The sequence below is a fragment of the Rutidosis leptorrhynchoides genome, chromosome 11 (assembly GCF_046630445.1).
Source record: "Rutidosis leptorrhynchoides isolate AG116_Rl617_1_P2 chromosome 11, CSIRO_AGI_Rlap_v1, whole genome shotgun sequence".
Lineage (NCBI taxonomy): Eukaryota > Viridiplantae > Streptophyta > Magnoliopsida > Asterales > Asteraceae > Rutidosis > Rutidosis leptorrhynchoides.
In genome coordinates, this window is record NC_092343.1 from 280,693,695 (window position 1) to 280,714,175 (window position 20,481).

Consider the following 20,481-nt stretch of genomic DNA (forward strand, 5'->3'; position numbering starts at 1 on the left):
CAACGGTTAGAAACCGATAGCGCCCAAAACGGCTATGGGAACGCAAATCCCAAGGGGTACGAAATCATCTATCGTCACACCCGTAACAAACATGTGAGCGAAATACGACTATCGCAGCACTAATCATACCACGTGGTCCTCACGACCCCACCATCGACGCATAAAACGACCGATAGTTCCCACAACATGGTCCTTACGACCCCACCATTGGTGTATCAAACAACCAATAGATTACAACTCAACATGGCCGAAACAACCCGAGCCAAAACACATATGGAGGATGGTCGAAACAACCCGAACCTTAGTGAATTCGCACAACCCGAAATCCACCAACCCAATCCATATATCTCACAACGAAATGACCGCATAACCCGAGTCATCGTGAATACGCGCAAACTGATATTCACTACTACCACCACATAGTATAACCGAGGATGGCCGTACAACCCGAACCTTAGTGAATCCGAACTACCCGACATTCACTACCTCAAACTATGAGCCCAACCAACAGGGACATTCGTACTACCCGAAATATTGTGAATACGAACAACCCGATATTCACGTCCCACAACACAACCCTCTTGATGAAGTCAGCGGACCCCGAAGGTCATGCTCCACCAATCTCATTATCGGATGAAGTCAGCGGACCCGAAGATCATGCTTCACCGATCTCAATACCGGATGAAGTCAGCGGACCCGAAGATCATGCTTCACCGATCTCAACACCACGCTCATGACGAAGTCAGCGGACCCTAAAGATCATGCTCCATCAATCACGTACTCCCATGATGAAGTCAGCGGACCCTAAAGATCATGCTCCATCACGCAACCATACTATAATGAAGTCAGCGGACCCCGAAAGTCATGCTTCATTAATCATCAATACCACGATGAAGTCAGCGGACCCCGAAGGTCATGCTTCATCAACTACATACCATAATCGAGCAAGAACCACCTATATCAAACATAGGTACCGAACAAGAATTCTCCAAAAGAGAACCCGACACACACCTTCCTTAACCGAAGGATTTCACCTTGCTCACCAAACACGTCCATTATCTCTCAACGAGATTTACCACATTACCGCCTCGGTGGGATTCCAATCCAAACCATAAGTACAATTTATCCGAAATCGCACTCTACCACGAATCGACCCAAAACTAGGTCTCGGTAAAAATTCCAGATCTACCAAAATCATCATCCGAAATATCACACTAACACTTTCCTCGCGCAGGAGTGCGACTCCCCCACTTGGAAACACGTTCCTATATCACAACTCGTACACCCGTACGATGCTACCAAAGGTAGACTTTACCAACAATTGGGTACACACGACCCATCACCACACCTTGCTCTAACCTTGAGCACACGAAGGATTTCAATCAATCCTTAAACACTTCGAACGAAAAGTGTACCACGATTACACAAACCATACCCTCGCAATTATCCAATTGCTTTAGTTTCTCAAGTTTCACCTAGTCACTCATGTACCTACGGGTTTCTCCCGGTACCCTAAGTACAATGTAACCACAACACAATCGGAGTCGACACCACGCTAGTAGGTATAAAAGAGGCACCTAATGTCGCGTCATAAAGACTCCATTACCAACACACATCGAGATTTTAAACACTCGGCCTCAAAGGTTCCAATCACCCGACGAACCTCATGGTTCATCACTTCAACACCAAAAGCGAACACGCGCTAAACAATCGAACACCAAAACCATTTCCGTGGCTTGGTAGTAACATTCCCCAAATACTAAGGAATGCTTGGTTACACCAAGTCTTACGCCCTTCGTCCAACAACCAAACATCACCATAGGGTACTTCCGTTAGGAACGTCACCCTGAACCATAACATGCAAATCACTATGCAATTAACAAGTCCGAACATAAACGCCACATAAATAAATATTCAAAGACATATTTATCAAAACGAAACGTACCTCAACGTCTCCTTGCGGCATTCGCCGCTGCCAACTCGGGACAATCCGGCTTGCGATGTCCCTCTTTATGACAATAGTAGCACATTTCGCCTTCACTTCTCGGCATCGTGCATTCCCACAACTTGTGACCCCTAACGCCACAATTGAAACATCTAGGCGCACGAGATTCCACCGCGCCCTTTACCACTTTACTCGTACTCGCACTCGGACCCTTAGTCCTCTTACTCGGAGTACCATAAGAAACAACCCTTCCCTCACTTGAAGGTTCGCCCTTTTTCGATCGCGTATAAGACTCGAAACCTCTAGCCACCGCAAATAACTCCGCAAACGACTTCGCGTAACCCCGACTAATTTTGCTTTTCAAGTCATCGCTCAAAGTTCGATAGAAATCCTCCATCAACAAACGATCGTTCCCCAAATATTCCGGGCAAAAACGAGCCTTCGACATAAAAGTCGTCTTTAAAGTATTCAAGTCCATAGAACCCTGTTGCAAATTTCGCAACTCACAACGCAATTCCGATAAATCGGCTGAAGTTCGGAACTCCTCGAAGAATTCCTCCTTAAATTCGTCCCACGATAACGTCATAAACGTTTCACCACCGACAAGATCAATCTTGCCATCCAACCAATCCTTCGCCCTACCCCGCAACAAACTAGTAGCGAGTCTCGTCTTTTTCTCGGGAGGGCATTCCATAGTACGAAAACACCCTTCGACATCCGAAACCCAAGTCGTACTCACCAAAGGATCCGGTTTCCCATCATACATCGGGGGTCTAGTCCTCATGAAGCTCTTAAGACAACGCTCCATTTCACCCCTATTTTGGAATTCGGAATACTTCCCATCCATTTCTTCTCGAAACGCTCTCATTTGCTCCGCAACGGCGGCCGCAACTGTAGCGTTAAATTCCATGTCGTTCATCTCGGTCTCGTTTCGCGTCGTCATTCTAAAGAATGCAAAACGATTAGTCCACGCACGTATGAAACGACACGCACAACACCACCCCATCTTGCTAAACACTCGTCGTACATCACTCGTTAGACACGATTTGCACCCGTAATAAGGTCTGCAAGTTCTTATTACGCACACACGCCGCATCGACTTGTTAGTACAACGACCGCCTCGCTCGATGATATAAACAAACACAACCAAAATTCTACGCGGTACAAACACACGCGAGAATTACTATCACAACACAAGAGCATATTAATAATATCCGCATTACTAATATAAACGTTAGTCAACCTATAAACAAGGCACTAACTAAACCCATTCCGACCCGTAATCCTACAAGTCCCGCAACAAATTAAGCACACACAAAAGTCTAAGTCTAGGCACCTATCTCAAGTCACCTAAATCCCTTAGACCATGCTCTGATACCACTTGTAACAACCCAAACCAAACCACGACAATTCCCGTTAAATTTCACAACATAAAAAAAAAATTTCTGGTGAAGTTCATTTGCGCGGCGCGCCAGGTGGGTGCGCGGCGCGCCAAACCACCTGGACAGCCCGCTGTCCCCGGAAGTCAATTTAACGAAAATGTTTGACTAGTTCCCGACATTTTTAGCCAAAACGCTTTTAACCATAAATTCATATATATAAAACTAGCACGTTTAATTAATAAAATTGAGTTTACGAAGCGGGTCCCACAACGACCCATTTTACCACCTTAAGTACCGAAATACAATATTTGACCAAAAGACTTTTAATACAACAAAGCCGAGCATGGCGATTGGGAATACGCTACCCAATCCTAAATGATCCAAAAGTAAGTCACTAAAGCAACTATGCACGTCTTCTAGTCCTCGCGCTTACCCGGGCCACCAATCCACATGCGATCTATAAAAAGAGTCAACAACGAGAGGGTAAGCTAATGCTTAGTGAATGATAACATACTACATACATATATATGTATAAAATGAATACGCCACACAAACAAATACCGCATACCGGGGCATCCAAGTATAAAGCATCTACACTAAGCATACCGTACGATCTAAGCAACGAGCTAAAGATACAACACAAATAAGAGTCCACCAACGACCAAGTGAACATCGCCAAATAGCTACACCCGGAGGGTTAACTACAACACAACAACACATTAATATATAAACAATAATAATAATGCACAAGGTTAACCCCTTAACCTCAATCACACGAACATTGGCCGAACTACCCGAGCCTTGTGAATTCGCACAACCCGAAATTCACTTCTCAACCATAAGATGACCGAACAACCCGAGTCATCGTGAATCCGCACTACCCGAGATTCACTACCTCAAATAAGGTGACCGAACAACCCGAGTCACCATGAAACCGCACTACCCGAGATTCATTTCTCAATACCAAGACCCATGGTCACGGGATTATAAAATCCACCACACAACCATATCAACCCTTCGCCATTGGGGTTATAACAACCAAATCACAACCAAGTGTGATAACGTGCACACAAACGTGTACTTCGCCAAAGATGGTCAACCAAGACGCACAAACGTGCCAATTGGACTCATACACAAGTCCTTCAAATCCACCTATATGTGAAGTGAGCTCTATAACCGAGAATCACTTCACCCGACCCGCACCCATCCTACACATACATATGCATATAGGATATCATCACTCACCTTGAAGTCTTGAAGAAAGCTTCCAAGTAAACCGCAACTCGCCGATGGAAAATACCTATTCCATTATCACAAATACCACAACACAATTAGATTGGATTCACAAATTAACCCAATTCGTCACTTAGTGCCATTTTGAACCCAAATGCACTTCCAAGCACAAACCGTACCCAAACTAACCAATAATCACTAACACAAGTGAGAATGGTCCTAATATGCCAATTAAACCCGAACACAAGTGCCAAACACGTGTCATACCAATTTTGACACTTAAACCCTAATTTTGACCCATAAAGGTCAAAATCTCATCCTTTACAAGTTTTGACACCAAAACACATTTAACTTGGTTTAATACTCAACTTAATCCATTATAAGTTTACAAACCTCATTAAATCGCCAAATGGGTCATAATCACCACCAAACCCTAATTTGACCCAAAGTCACAACTAGTCAACCAAATTACCCTAAATGGGTTTCAACACTTCCATAATCACCTACTTAAGTGATTAAACTCAAATTAAAGTTCTAAACATGGCCAATTAGTTCGCCAACTCAAAATCCACCAACAATTAACAACAAACCCGATTACTAGCTTCACCAAACCCATTTCATCACATAAAAGGGTTTTACAACTAATTAACTCAAAATCCTAATTTGAATATCAAATTAAATAATTGAAATTCGGAGTTTGAGCTTACCAATACTATCACCGTGTAGCCGAGAACGAAAGGAACAACTTTAAAACCCGAGACTTTGAACGATTCGAGCTTCTTCCTTACCAAAACCTCCAATCTCTCTCTAAACTCTTACTCTCTCTCTAAAAATGGATGAAGATGATGAGTGGATGTGAAAGTGATCCAAAACTGATCCAAACCAGCTCATATGCCTCACAAATCCGGCCTCAAGTGAAATTACCCATTTGCCCTTCATTTAAACCAATTAAAAACAAGGGATTCTGTCAGCAGCAAACGGCGCGGCGCGCCCCTACCCCGCGCGGCGCGCGACCTCTCTGAAACAGATTCTTTTTCATTTTTAAACTTTATATAAATAATCCGCGAAACCCAATCTCGAACGTCTTAATACACAAACAAGCAAGATAAATATTTGGGTCTTACATATTAATATATCATAATATCATGATAATATAATAATTTAACATCTCATTAGATATAATAAACAATGGGTTAACAACATTAATTGAGATCGTTAACTTAAAGGTTTCAAAACAACACTTACATGTAACGACTAACGATGACTTAACGACTCAGTTAAAATGTATATACATGTAGTGTATTTAGATGTATTAAAATACTTTTGGAAGACTTCAAGACATATATCAAAACACTCATACTTAACGAAAATGGTTACAGTTACTTTCCCATTCTTTTCTTTCATCAAGAATTCTAGTCGTATTCTTACCCGTATTATACACAGCTTCAAAACGTACTTACTATGGGTATATACCAATAGCAACTAGCATGGGATTCCACTCTTGATTATGTCATGTATGACTAATCAATTTTAACTTCTACCATGAGCTAGTCAACTAACTAGAACTCCTTTTAACCCCACTCACCACTCACCAATTACCACTCATCATTCACTCCATTTCACTTCCAATTCTCTTTCTAATTCTCTCTCAACACACATACACTATTATGAACGTATTTTTCCAGTAGTTAATCATCATCTTCATCAAAAATCACTTCAAGAATCAAGCTATAATCATCACAGGAAGAACACTTCAAGAACACTTCAAAAATCCCTTCAAGTTTACTAATTTACTTCCAAGCTTTCTAATCCATTCCAAGTAATCATCTAAGATCAAGAAACCTTTGGTATATACAGTATGTTATCTTTCTTATTCAAGGTAATATTCATATTCAAACTTTGATTCAATTTCTATAACTATAAACTATCTTAATTCGAGTAAAAATCTTACTTGAACTTGTTTTTGTGTCATGATCCTACTTCAAGAACTTTCAAGCCATCCAAGATCCTTTGAAGCTAGATCATTTCTTGTCACTTCCAGTAGGTTTAACTACTAAACTTGAGGTAGTAATGATGTTCATAACATCATTCGATTCATATATATAAAACTATCTTATTCGAAGGTTTAAACTCGTAATCACTAGAACTTAGTTTAGTTAATTCTAAACTTGTTCGCAAACAAAAGTTAATCCTTCTAACTTGACTTTTAAAATTACCTAAACACATGTTCTATATCTATATGATATGCTAACTTAATGATTTAAAACCTGGAAACACGAAAAACACCGTAAAACCGGATTTACGCCGTCGTAGTAACACCGCGGGCTGTTTTGGGTTAGTTAATTAAAAACTATGATAAACTTTGATTTAAAGTTGTTATTCTGAGAAAATGATTTTTATTATGAACATGAAACTATATCCAAAAATTATGGTTAAACTCAAAGTGGAAGTATGTTTTCTAAAATGGTCATCTAGACGTCGTTCTTTCGACTGAAATGACTACCTTTACAAAAATGACTTGTAACTTATTTTTCCGACTATAAACCTAAACATTTTCTGTTTAGATTCATAAAATAGAGTTCAATATGAAACCATAGCAATTTGATTCACTCAAAACGGATTTAAAATGAAGAAGTTATGGGTAAAACAAGATTGGATAATTTTTCTCATTTTAGCTACGTGAAAATTGGTAACAAATCTATTTCAACCATAAATTAATCAACTTGTATTGTATATTATGTAATCTTGAGATACCATAGACACGTATACAATGTTTCGACCTATCATGTCGACACATCTATATATATTTCGGAACAACAATAGACACTCTATATGTGAATGTTGGAGTTAGCTATACAGGGTTGAGGTTGATTCCAAAATATATATAGTTTGAGTTGTGATCAATACTGAGATACGTATACACTGGGTCGTGGATTGATTCAAGATAATATTTATCGATTTATTTCTGTACATCTAACTGTGGACAACTAGTTGTAGGTTACTAACGAGGACAGCTGACTTAATAAACTAAAAATATCAAAATATATTAAAAGTGTTGTAAATATATTTTGAACATACTTTAATATACATGTATATATTGTTATAGGTTCGTGAATCAACAGTGGCCAAGTCTTACTTCTCGACGAAGTAAAAATCTGTGAAAGTGAGTTATAGTCCCACTTTTAAAATCTAATATTTTTGGGATGAGAATACATGCAGGTTTTATGAATGATTTACAAAATAGACACAAGTACGTGAAACTACATTCTATGGTTGAATTATCGAAATCGAATATGCCCCTTTTTATTAAGTCTGGTAATCTAAGAATTAGGGAACAGACACCCTAATTGACGCGAATTCTAAAGATAGATCTATTGGGCCTAACAAACCCCATCCAAAGTACCGGATGCTTTAGTACTTCGAAATTTATATCATATCCGAAGGGTGTCCCGGAATGATGGGGATATTCTTATATATGCATCTTGTTAATGTCGGTTACCAGGTGTTCACCATATGAATGATTTTTATCTCTATGTATGGGATGTATATTGAAATATGAAATCTTGTGGTCTATTGTTACAATTTGATATATATAGGTTAAACCTATAACTCACCAACAATTTTGTTGACGTTTAAATCATGTTTATTCTCAGGTGAATACTAAGAGCTTCCGCTGTTGCATACTAAAATAAGGACAAGATTTGGAGTCCATGTTTGTATGATACTGTGTAAAAACTCCATTCAAGAAACTGATTTCGATGTAACATATTTGTATTGTAAACCATTATGTAATGGTCGTGTGTAAACAGGATATTTTAGATTATCATTATTTGATAATCTACGTAAAGCTTTTTAAACCTTTATTTATGAAATAAAGGTTATGGTTTGTTTTAAAAATGAATGCAGTCTTTGAAAAACGTCTCATATAGAGGTCAAAACCTCGCAACGAAATCAATTAATATGGAACGTTTTTAATCAATAAGAACAGGACATTTCAGTTGGTATCAGAGCGTTGGTCTTAGAGAACCAGAATTTTTCATTAGTGTGTCTTATCGAGTTTGTTAGGATGCATTAGTGAGTCTGGACTTCGACCGTGTTTACTTGAAAAATGATTGCTTAACAAATTTTGTTGGAAACTATATATTTTTAACATGTGAATATTATGTGATATATTAATCTCTTAACGCATTTGATATTATGTGATAGATGTCTACCTCTAGAACAAGTCCTATTGACTCACCTAATAATAATGAAGAGTCAAATGTAAATTGGAATGATTCGTGGACTGATTCACAAGTTCCCGAAGAGGAACCGGAAGAAGAGTCGGAACCAGAAGAAGAATCGGAACCGGAAGAAGAATTGGAACCGGATGAAGAAATAGAACCGGTGGGGAAAATAATAAAATGGTTGAGTAAAATAAAATCCTCAACCAACCGACCAAGGTTAATTATGGTCAATGGTGTTTCCGCTAAGGAAGCAAAATATTGGGAGGATTACCAATTCTCCGATGAATCGGATTCTGACGAGAATTCCGATGATGTTATAGAAATTACCCCAACTGAATTTAAAAAGGCAAACGAAAATAATAAGGGAAAGGGCATAAAAATAGAGAAATCTAATTCCAACCCCGATGAACTTTATATGTATCGTCAACCCCCGAAGTCCTTAAGTTGTAATAATGACCCGGGAACCTCTAAACCACCAGGTTTTTCTAAACCAATGTGGATAACGACGGCTCGTATTAGGGGAACATCATATATCCCTAGAAACTTGGCAAAACGAACCAAAACCGAAGAAGAAGAAACAAGCGAGTCGGAATAAGATAGTTGTATTCGTGTGGTGTAATATATGTAATATAGTGTGCTTATGCTTTATGATATATGTAAAAATTGCTTGTATTAATAAGTAATTTTTTTTTATGAATCTAACTCTTGTCTATTTTACAGTATAAAAACACAAAATGGATAGACAACCCAATATTTTAAGAGACCTACCCGGAGACATGATTGATGAAATCTTGTCTAGAGTCGGTCAAAATTCTTCGGCACAACTATTTAAGGCGAGATCAGTTTGTAAGACATTCGAAGAACGTTCCAAGAATGCCTTGGTTTATAAAAGGCTTTCGTTCGAAAGATGGGGGATATCACATTGGGAAATCCATAAGTTACGATGTGTTTACTTTGACGCATATATTGCGGGGAACCCAAATGCTATTTTACGAAATGGGTTAAGAAATTATTTTGACTCAATATATCCGAATATTGAACTTCGTGATTTAGAAAAAGCGGCTAACATGCAACATAAAGAAGCATGTTATGCTTACGGATTAGTAATGTTCGCTTCTCACCAAAGTGAGAACAAGAACATCGGGCTACAACTATTAAACAAAACGTTCCCACAAGTGACAGAGTCGGTAATTGGGGTAAGAAATGAGGTTTTTAGATTGTTACGGGACTGTTGGACATTACGTAACCCTCGTCCCTTTGACGACGTTACAACACGCTGTCTTATCAACGGCCATAACGGTTATGTTCCACAAGACCAAGGATGGGAAGTAATCCTAGTAAAACCAGAATGCATGACTTGTTTCTGGACGTATGAATTACGTGTCTTTATTGCCTTTGCTGAACGACTTGTGTACTAGCTAGAATTATCTTCACAACCATCTTGTATCAAATTTATTGTGTGCTATATTTCATGCTTTATGTAAAATAAGCGGCATTGTAAGTTTGTAAAATATTGTATAAAAGTTTGAACGTGAAATATTATTATAATCAGTTTTTCATATAGAATTGTAGTAGTTGAATTGTATATTAGCTACTAAGTATGAACTTAACGGGTAGGTACTACCCGAATTTAAACTTATAAAACGCTAATATGAAGAAAAAGCTTTTATAAATGAGTTCATATTATGCTACGAAATACTATTAACTACTCTTAATATTCTGTATGATTAACTTGTTCCATTTGACTATTTTGAAGGAAATGGCACCGACTACTCGACACACCGTGAATATGAATGAAGAGGAATTCCGTACTTTTCTAGCTTCAAACATAGCCGCAGTACAGGCTGCGCTACATACCAACAATAACCTTGGATCTAGCAGTACAGGAAATCGTGTAGGATGCACCTACAAAGAATTCACTACCTGCAAACCTTTGGAATTTGATGGAACCGAAGGACCGATCGGATTGAAACAGTGGACCGAGAAGGTCGAATCGGTGTTTGCCATAAGTAAGTGTACTGAAGAGGACAAAGTAAAGTACGCTACGCATACCTTCACAGGTTCTGCGTTAACATGGTGGAATACCTATCTAGAGCAAGTGGGACAAGACGATGCGTACGCACTACCGTGGTCAGCATTCAAGCACTTGATGAACGAGAAGTACCGTCCCAGAACCGAGGTCAATAAGCTCAAGACAGAACTTAGAGGGTTACGAACCCAAGGATTTGATATTACCACGTACGAAAGACGATTCACAGAATTGTGCCTATTGTGTCCGGGAGCATTCGAAGATGAGGAAGAGAAGATCGATGCGTTTGTGAAAGGATTACCGGAAAGAATCCAAGAAGATATAAGTTCACACGAACCCGCCTCCATACAACAGGCATGTAGAATGGCTCACAAACTAGTGAACCAGATTGAAGAAAGAATTAAAGAACAGACTGCTGAAGAGGCTAATGTGAAGCAAGTCAAAAGAAAGTGGGAGGAAAACGGTGATAAGAATCACCAATACAACAACAACAGCAATTACAACAATAATCGCAACAATTATCACAACAATCGCAACATCAATCGCAACTACAACAAACGGCCCAACAACAACAACAACAACAACAACAGCAACTACAACAATCATCCTAACAACAATAATAACCGCAACAACAACAACAATCAGAAGCAGCTATGCCAAAGGTGTGAAAAGTATCACTCGGGGTTCTGCACCAAATTTTGCAACAAGTGTAAAAGAAATGGTCATAGCGCGGCGAAGTGTGAGGTCTACGGACCAGGGGTTAATAGAACGAAAGGAACAAATGGTGTCGGAACAAGTAATGGCGGAGCAAGTAGTGTCGGAGCAAGTTATGCCAATGTAGTTTGTTATAAATGTGGAAAACCGGGCCACATTATTAGAAATTGCCCGAACCAGGAGAACACGAATGGACAAGGCCACGGAAGAGTTTTCAATATTAATGCGGCAGAGGTACAGGAAGACCCGGAGCTTGTTACGAGTACGTTTCTTATTGACAATAAATCTGCTTACGTTTTATTTGATTCGGGTGCGGATAGAAGCTATATGAGTAGAGATTTTTGTGCTAAATTAAGTTGTCCATTGACGCCTTTGGATAGTAAATTTTTACTCGAATTAGCAAATGGTAAATTAATTTCAGCAGATAATATATGTCGGAATCGAGAAATTAAACTGGTTAGCGAAACATTTAAGATTGATTTGATACCAGTAGAGTTAGGGAGTTTTAATGTGATAATCGGTATGGACTGGTTGAAAGAAGTGAAAGCAGAGATCGTTTGTTACAAAAATGCAATTCGCATTATACGAGAAAAAGGAAAACCCTTAATGGTGTACGAAGAAAAGGGCAACACGAAGCTACATCTTATTAGTAATTTGAAGGCACAAAAACTAATAAGAAAAGGTTGCTATGCTGTTCTAACATATGTCGAGAAAGTACAAACTGAAGAAAAGAGCATCAATGATGTTCCCATTGCAAAAGAATTTCCCGATGTATTTCCGAAAGAATTACCGGGATTACCCCCACATCGATCCGTTGAATTTCAAATAGATCTTGTACCATGAGCTGCACCAATAGCTCGTGCTCCTTACAGACTCGCACCCAGTGAGATGAAAGAACTGCAAAGCCAATTACAAGAACTTTTAGAGCGTGGTTTCATTCGACCAAGCACATCACCGTAGGGAGCTCCTGTTTTGTTTGTCAAGAAGAAAGATGGTACATTCAGGTTGTGTATCGACTACCGAGAGTTGAACAAACTTACCATCAAGAACCGATACCCACTACCGAGAATCGACGACTTATTTGATCAACTACAAGGCTCGTCTGTTTATTCAAAGATTGACTTACGTTCTGGGTATCATCAAATGCGGGTGAAAGAAGATGATATTCCAAAGACTGCTTTCAGAACACGTTACGGTCATTACAAGTTTATGGTCATGCCATTTGGTTTAACTAATGCACCAGCTGTGTTCATGGACCTTATGAACCGAGTGTGTGGACCATACCTTGACAAGTTTGTCATTGTTTTCATTGATGACATACTTATTTACTCAAAGAATGACTAAGAACACGGTGAACATTTGAGAAAGGTGTTAGAAGTATTGAGGAAGGAAGAATTGTACGCTAAGTTTTCAAAGTGTGCATTTTGGTTGGAAGAAGTTCAATTCCTCGGTCACATAGTGAACAAAGAAGGTATTAAGGTGGATCCGGCAACGATAGAAACTATTGAAAAGTGGGAAACCCCGAAAACTCCGAAACACATACGCCAGTTTTTAGGACTAGCTGGTTACTACAGAAGGTTCATCCAAGACTTTTCCAGAATAGCAAAACCCTTGACTGCATTAATGCATAAAGGGAAGAAATTTGAATGGAATGATGAACAAGAGAAAGCGTTTCAGTTATTGAAGAAAAAGCTAACTACGACACCTATATTGTCATTGCCTGAAGGGAATGATGATTTTGTGATTTATTGTGACGCATTAAAGCAAGGTCTCGGTTGTGTATTAATGCAACGAACGAAGGTGATTTCTTATGCGTCTAGACAATTGAAGATTCACGAACAAAATTATACGACGCATGATTTGGAATTAGGCGCGGTTGTTTTTGCATTAAAGACTTTGAGGCACTACTTATATGGGGTCAAAAGTATTATATATACCGACCACAAAAGTCTTCAACACATATTTAATCAGAAACAACTGAATATGAGGCAGCGTAGGTGGATTGAATTGTTGAATGATTACGACTTTGAGATTCGTTACCACCCGGGAAAGGCAAATGTGGTAGCCGATGCCTTGAGCAGGAAGGACAGAGAACCCATTCGAGTAAAATCTATGAATATAATGATTCATAATAACCTTACTACTCAAATAAAGGAGGCGCAACAAGGAGTTTTAAAAGAGGGAAATTTAAAGGATGAAAGACCCAAGGGATCGGAGAAGCATCTTAATATTCGGGAAGACGGAACCCGGTATAGGGCTGAAAGGATTTGGGTACCAAAATTTGGAGATATGAGAGAAATGGTACTTAGAGAAGCTCATAAAACCAGATACTCAATACATCCTGGAACGGGGAAGATGTACAAGGATCTCAAGAAACATTTTTGGTGGCCGGGTATGAAAGCCGATGTTGCTAAATACGTAGGAGAATGTTTGACGTGTTCTAAGGTCAAAGCTGAGCATCAGAAACCATCAGGTCTACTTCAACAACCCGAAATCCCAGAATGGAAATGGGAAAACATTACCATGGATTTCATCACTAAATTGCCAAGGACTGCAAGTGGTTTTGATACTATTTGGGTAATAGTTGATCGCCTCACCAAATCAGCACACTTCCTGCCAATAAGGGAAGATGACAAGATGGAGAAGTTAGCACGACTGTATTTGAAGGAAGTCGTCTCCAGACATGGAATACCAATCTCTATTATCTCTGATAGGGATGGCAGATTTATTTCAAGATTCTGGCAGACATTACAGCAAGCATTAGAAACTCGTCTAGACATGAGTACTGCCTATCATCCACAAACTGATGGGCAGAGCGAAAGGACGATACAAACGCTTGAAGACATGCTACGAGCATGTGTTATTGATTTCGGAAACAGTTGGGATCGACATCTACCGTTAGCAGAATTTTCCTACAACAACAGCTACCATTCAAGCATTGAGATGGCGCCGTTTGAAGCACTTTATGGTAGAAAGTGCAGGTCTCCGATTTGTTGGAGTGAAGTGGGGGATAGACAGATTATGGGTCCGGAGATTATACAAGAAACTACCGAGAAGATCATCCAAATTCAACAACGGTTGAAAACCGCCCAAAGTCGACAAAAGAGCTACGCTGACATTAAAAGAAAAGATATAGAATTTGAAATTGGAGAGATGGTCATGCTTAAAGTTGCACCTTGGAAAGGCGTTGTTCGATTTGGTAAACGAGGGAAATTAAATCCAAGGTATATTGGACCATTCAAAATTATTGATCGTGTCGGACCAGTAGCTTACCGACTTGAGTTACCTCAACAACTCGCGGCTGTACATAACACATTCCACGTCTCGAATTTGAAGAAATGTTTTGCTAAAGAAGATCTCACTATTCCGTTAAATGAAATCCAAATCAACGAAAAACTTCAATTCATCGAAGAACCCGTCGAAATAATGGATCGTGAGGTTAAAAGACTTAAGCAAAACAAGATACCAATTGTTAAGGTTCGATGGAATGCTCGCAGAGGACCCGAGTTCACCTGGGAGCGTGAAGATCAGATGAAGAAGAAATACCCGCATCTATTTCTAGAAGGTTCGTCAACACCTTCAACAGCTTAAAATTTCGGGACGAAATTTATTTAACGGGTAGGTACTGTAGTGACCCGAACTTTTCCATGTTTATATATATTAATTGAGATTGATATTTACATGATTAAATGTTTCCAACATGTTAAGCAATCAAACTTGTTAAGACTTGATTAATTGAAATATGTTTCATATAGACAATTGACCACCCAAGTTAACCGGCGATTCACGAACGTTAAAACTTGTAAAAATGACATGACGATATATATATGGATATACATATGGTTAACATGAGATTATGATAAGTAAGTATCTCCATAAGTATATTAACAATGAGTTATATACATATAAACAAGACTACTAACTTAAGGATTTCGAAACGAGACATATATGTAACGATTATCGTTGTAACGACATTTAAATGTATATATATCATATTAAGATATATTAATATATCATAATATCATGATAATATAATAATTTAACATCTCATTAGATATAATAAACAATGGGTTAACAACATTAATTGAGATCGTTAACTTAAAGGTTTCAAAACAACACTTACATGTAACGACTAACGATGACTTAACGACTCAATTAAAATGTATATACATGTAGTGTATTTAGATGTATTAAAATACTTTTGGAAGACTTCAAGACATATATCAAAACACTCATACTTAACGAAAATGGTTACAGTTACTTTCCCATTCTTTTCTTTCATCAAGAATTCTAGTCGTATTCTTACCCGTATTATACACAGCTTCAAAACGTACTTACTATGGGTATATACCAATAGGAACTAGCATGGGATTCCACTCTTGATTATGTCATGTATGACTAATCAATTTTAACTTCTACCATGAGCTAGTCAAATAACTAGAACTCCTTTTAACCCCACTCACCACTCACCAATTACCACTCATCATTCACTCCATTTCACTTCCAATTCTCTTTCTAATTCTCTCTCAACACACACACACACACACTATTATGAACGTATTTTTCCAGTAGTTAATCATCATCTTCATCAAAAATCACTTCAAGAATCAAGCTATAATCATCATAGGAAGAACACTTCAAGAACACTTCAAAAATCCCTTCAAGTTTACTAATTTACTTCCAAGCTTTCTAATCCATTCCAAGTAATCATCTAAGATCAAGAAACCTTTGTTATATACAGTAGGTTATCTTTCTTATTCAAGGTAATATTCATATTCAAACTTTGATTCAATTTCTATAACTATAAACTATCTTAATTCGAGTAAAAATCTTACTTGAACTTGTTTTTGTGTCATGATCCTACTTCAAGAACTTTCAAGCCATCCAAGATCCTTTGAAGCTCGATCATTTCTTGTCACTTCCAGTAGGTTTACCTACTAAACTTGAGGTAGTAATGATGTTCATAACATCATTCGATTCATATATATAAAACTATCTTATTCGAAGGTTTAAACTCGTAATCACTAGAACTTAGTTTAGTTAATTCTAAACTTGTTCGCAAACAAACGTTAATCCTTCTAACTTGACTTTTAAAATTAACTAAACACATGTTCTATATCTATATGATATGCTAACTTAATGATTTAAAACCTGGAAACACGAAAAACACCGTAAAACCGGATTTACGCCGTCGTAGTAACACCGCGGGCTGTTTTGGGTTAGTTAATTAAAAACTATGATAAACTTTGATTTAAAGTTGTTATTCTGAGAAAATGATTTTTATTATGAACATGAAACTATATCCAAAAATTATGGTTAAACTCAAAGTGGAAGTATGTTTTCTAAAATGGTCATCTAGACGTCGTTCTTTCGACTGAAATGACTACCTTTACAAAAACGACTTGTAACTTATTTTTCTGACTATAAACCTATACTTTTTCTGTTTAGATTCATAAAATAAAGTTCAATATGAAACCATAGCAATTTGATTCACTCAAAACGGATTTAAAATGAAGAAGTTATGGGTAAAACAAGATTGGATAATTTTTCTCATTTTAGCTACGTGAAAATTGGTAACAAATCTATTCCAACCATAACTTAATCAACTTGTATTGTATATTATGTAATCTTGAGATACCATAGACACGTATACAATGTTTCGACCTATCATGTCGACACATCTATATATATTTCGGAACAACCATAGACACTCTATATGTGAATGTTGGAGTTAGCTATACAGGGTTGAGGTTGATTCCAAAATATATATAGTTTGAGTTGTGATCAATACTGAGATACGTATACACTGGGTCGTGGATTGATTCAAGATAATATTTATCGATTTATTTCTGTACATCTAACTGTGGACAACTAGTTGTAGGTTACTAACGAGGACAGCTGACTTAATAAACTTAAAACATCAAAATATATTAAAAGTGTTGTAAATATATTTTGAACATACTTTAATATACATGTATATATTGTTATAGGTTCGTGAATCAACAGTGGCCAAGTCTTACTTCTCGACGAAGTAAAAATCTGTGAAAGTGAGTTATAGTCCCACTTTTAAAATCTAATATTTTTGGGATGAGAATACATGCAGGTTTTATAAATGATTTACAAAATAGACACAAGTACGTGAAACTACATTCTATGGTTGAATTATCGAAATCGAATATGCCCCTTTTTATTAAGTCTGGTAATCTAAGAATTAGGGAACAGATACCCTAATTGACGCGAATCCTAAAGATAGATCTATTGGGCCTAACAAACCCCATCCAAAGTACCGGATGCTTTAGTACTTCGAAATTTATATCATATCCGAAGGGTGTCCCGGAATGATGGGGATATTCTTATATATGCATCCTGTTAATGTCGGTTACCAGGTGTTCACCATATGAATGATTTTTATCTCTATGTATGGGATGTATATTGAAATATGAAATCTTGTGGTCTATTGTTACAATTTGATATATATAGGTTAAACCTATAACTCACCAACATTTTTGTTGACATTTAAAGCATGTTTATTCTCAGGTGAATACTAAGAGCTTCCGCTGTTGCATACTAAAATAAGGACAAGATTTGGAGTTCATGTTTGTATGATACTGTGTAAAAACTGCATTCAACAAACTGATTTCGATGTAACATATTTGTATTGTAAACCATTATGTAATGGTCGTGTGTAAACAGGATATTTTAGATTATCATTATTTGATAATCTACGTAAAGCTTTTTAAACCTTTATTTATGAAATAAAGGTTATGGTTTGTTTTAAAAATGAATGCAGTCTTTGAAAAACGTCTCATATAGAGGTCAAAACCTCGCAACGAAATCAATTAATATGGAACGTTTTTAATCAATAAGAACGGGACATTTCATTAACCATAAAAGTACCTGAGATAACTTCGTTGGATTGCTTGGCTTCATCATTCGTCATCAAATAGTTGCGACCCCTAGCCGTACCCGTCGCCTTCTCTAAACGCTTAACATTATCGTTTCGCAAATCGGGACACTCCGGCTTCTTATGCCCTTCTTTACCGCAATTAAAACAAGTGAGCTTGTTTCCGGTAGATGATTTCGGACAATCCCGAGCCATATGACCCGGTTGCCCACAATTGTAGCATGTATAAGAAAAACCCCCGGAAGCGCCCTTCTTCACGCTATTGACACTCTCGGAACCCTTCTTGTTCTTGTTCTTCTTGTTTGAAAAGTTAGAATGACTAGAGTCTTCAAACTTTCTTTTGGAAAATGAGAAGTCGCTTTTTCTTGGAACCTCCGGCTCAAAACCCCGAGCCAATTCAAATAACTCGTCAAAATACTTAGCCGCTCCTCAACTAATCTTACCCTTGAACTCATCATTCATGGTACGGTAGAAATATTTCATTAGCTTGTGATCGTCACCAACATATTCCAGACAAAAATGAGTCTTTGCCAAGAAGGTAGACTTGAGAGTAACCAAGTCCATTGAACCTTGTTACAAATTGTGCAACTCGTCCCGGATTCTATCAAGATCGGAAGAAGTTCGGTATTTTTTGAAAAATTCCTTCTTAAACTCTTCCCACGTCAAAATCATACATTGCACCTCACCATATAAGTTGATTTTATCATCCCACCACAACTTAGCTTCTTCCCGCAACATACTAGAACCATACCTCGCCTTCTTCTCAGGAGGACATTTCGCGGTACGAAAAGCTCCCTCGATATCGGAAATCCAACATGTGCTTTTCAACGGATCTCGTACCCCATTAAACATTGGGGGTTGAGCATCCTTGAAATTTTTGTAATGGAAGTCCCTCCTTCCATTCCCACCGTTACCATCACCCCTTTCACCACGAGGATGTATGTTTCTAGCTTCTAATGCCTCCTCGATCGCGGCATTCATTCGCTCATTTATCATTTCGGTTACTTGCCTATCAACCGACTCTTGGAAAACCTTCGAACATCGTCAAGAAAATCCTTTTTAGCCTTTTAAAGATGGCCTCTGAAATGTCCCGTTCTTATTGATTAAAAATGTTTCATATTAATTGATTTCGTTGCGAGGTTTTGACCTCTATATGAGACGTTTTTCAAAGACTGCATTCATTTTAAAACAAACCATAACCTTTATTTCATCAATAAAGGTTTAAAAAGCTTTACGTAGATTATCAAATAATGATAATCTAAAATATCATGTTTACACACGACCATTACATAATGGTTTACAATACAAATATGTTACAATAAAATAAGTTTCTTGAATGCAGTTTTTACACAATATCATACAAGCATGGACCCCAAATCTCGTCCTTATTTAAGTATGCGACAGCGGAAGCTCTTAATAATCACCTGAGAATAAACATGCTTAAAACGTCAACAAAAATGTTGGTGAGTTATAGGTTTAACCTATATATATCAAATCATAATAATAGACCACAAGATTTCATATTTCAATACACATCCCATACATAGAGATAAAAATCATTCATATGGTGAACACCTGGTAACCGACATTAACAAGATGCATATATAAGAATATCCCCATCATTCCGGGACACCCTTCGGATATGATATAAATTTCGAAGTACTAAAGCATCCGGTACTTTGGATGGGGTTTGTTAGGCCCAATAGATCTATCTTTAGGATTCGCGTCAATTAGGGTGTCTGTTCCCTAATTCTTAGATTACCAGACTTAATAAAAAGGGGCATATTCGATTTCGATAATTCAACCATAGAATGTAGTTTCACGTAATTGTGTCTATTTTGTAAATCATTTATAAAACCTGCATGTATTCTCATCCCAAAAATATTAGATTTTAAAAGTGGGACTATAACTCACTTTCACAGATTTTTACTTCGTCGGGAAGTAAGACTTGGCCACTGGTTGATTCACGAACCTATAACAATATATACATATATATCAAAGTATGTTCAAAATATATTTACAACACTTTTAATATATTTTGATGCTTT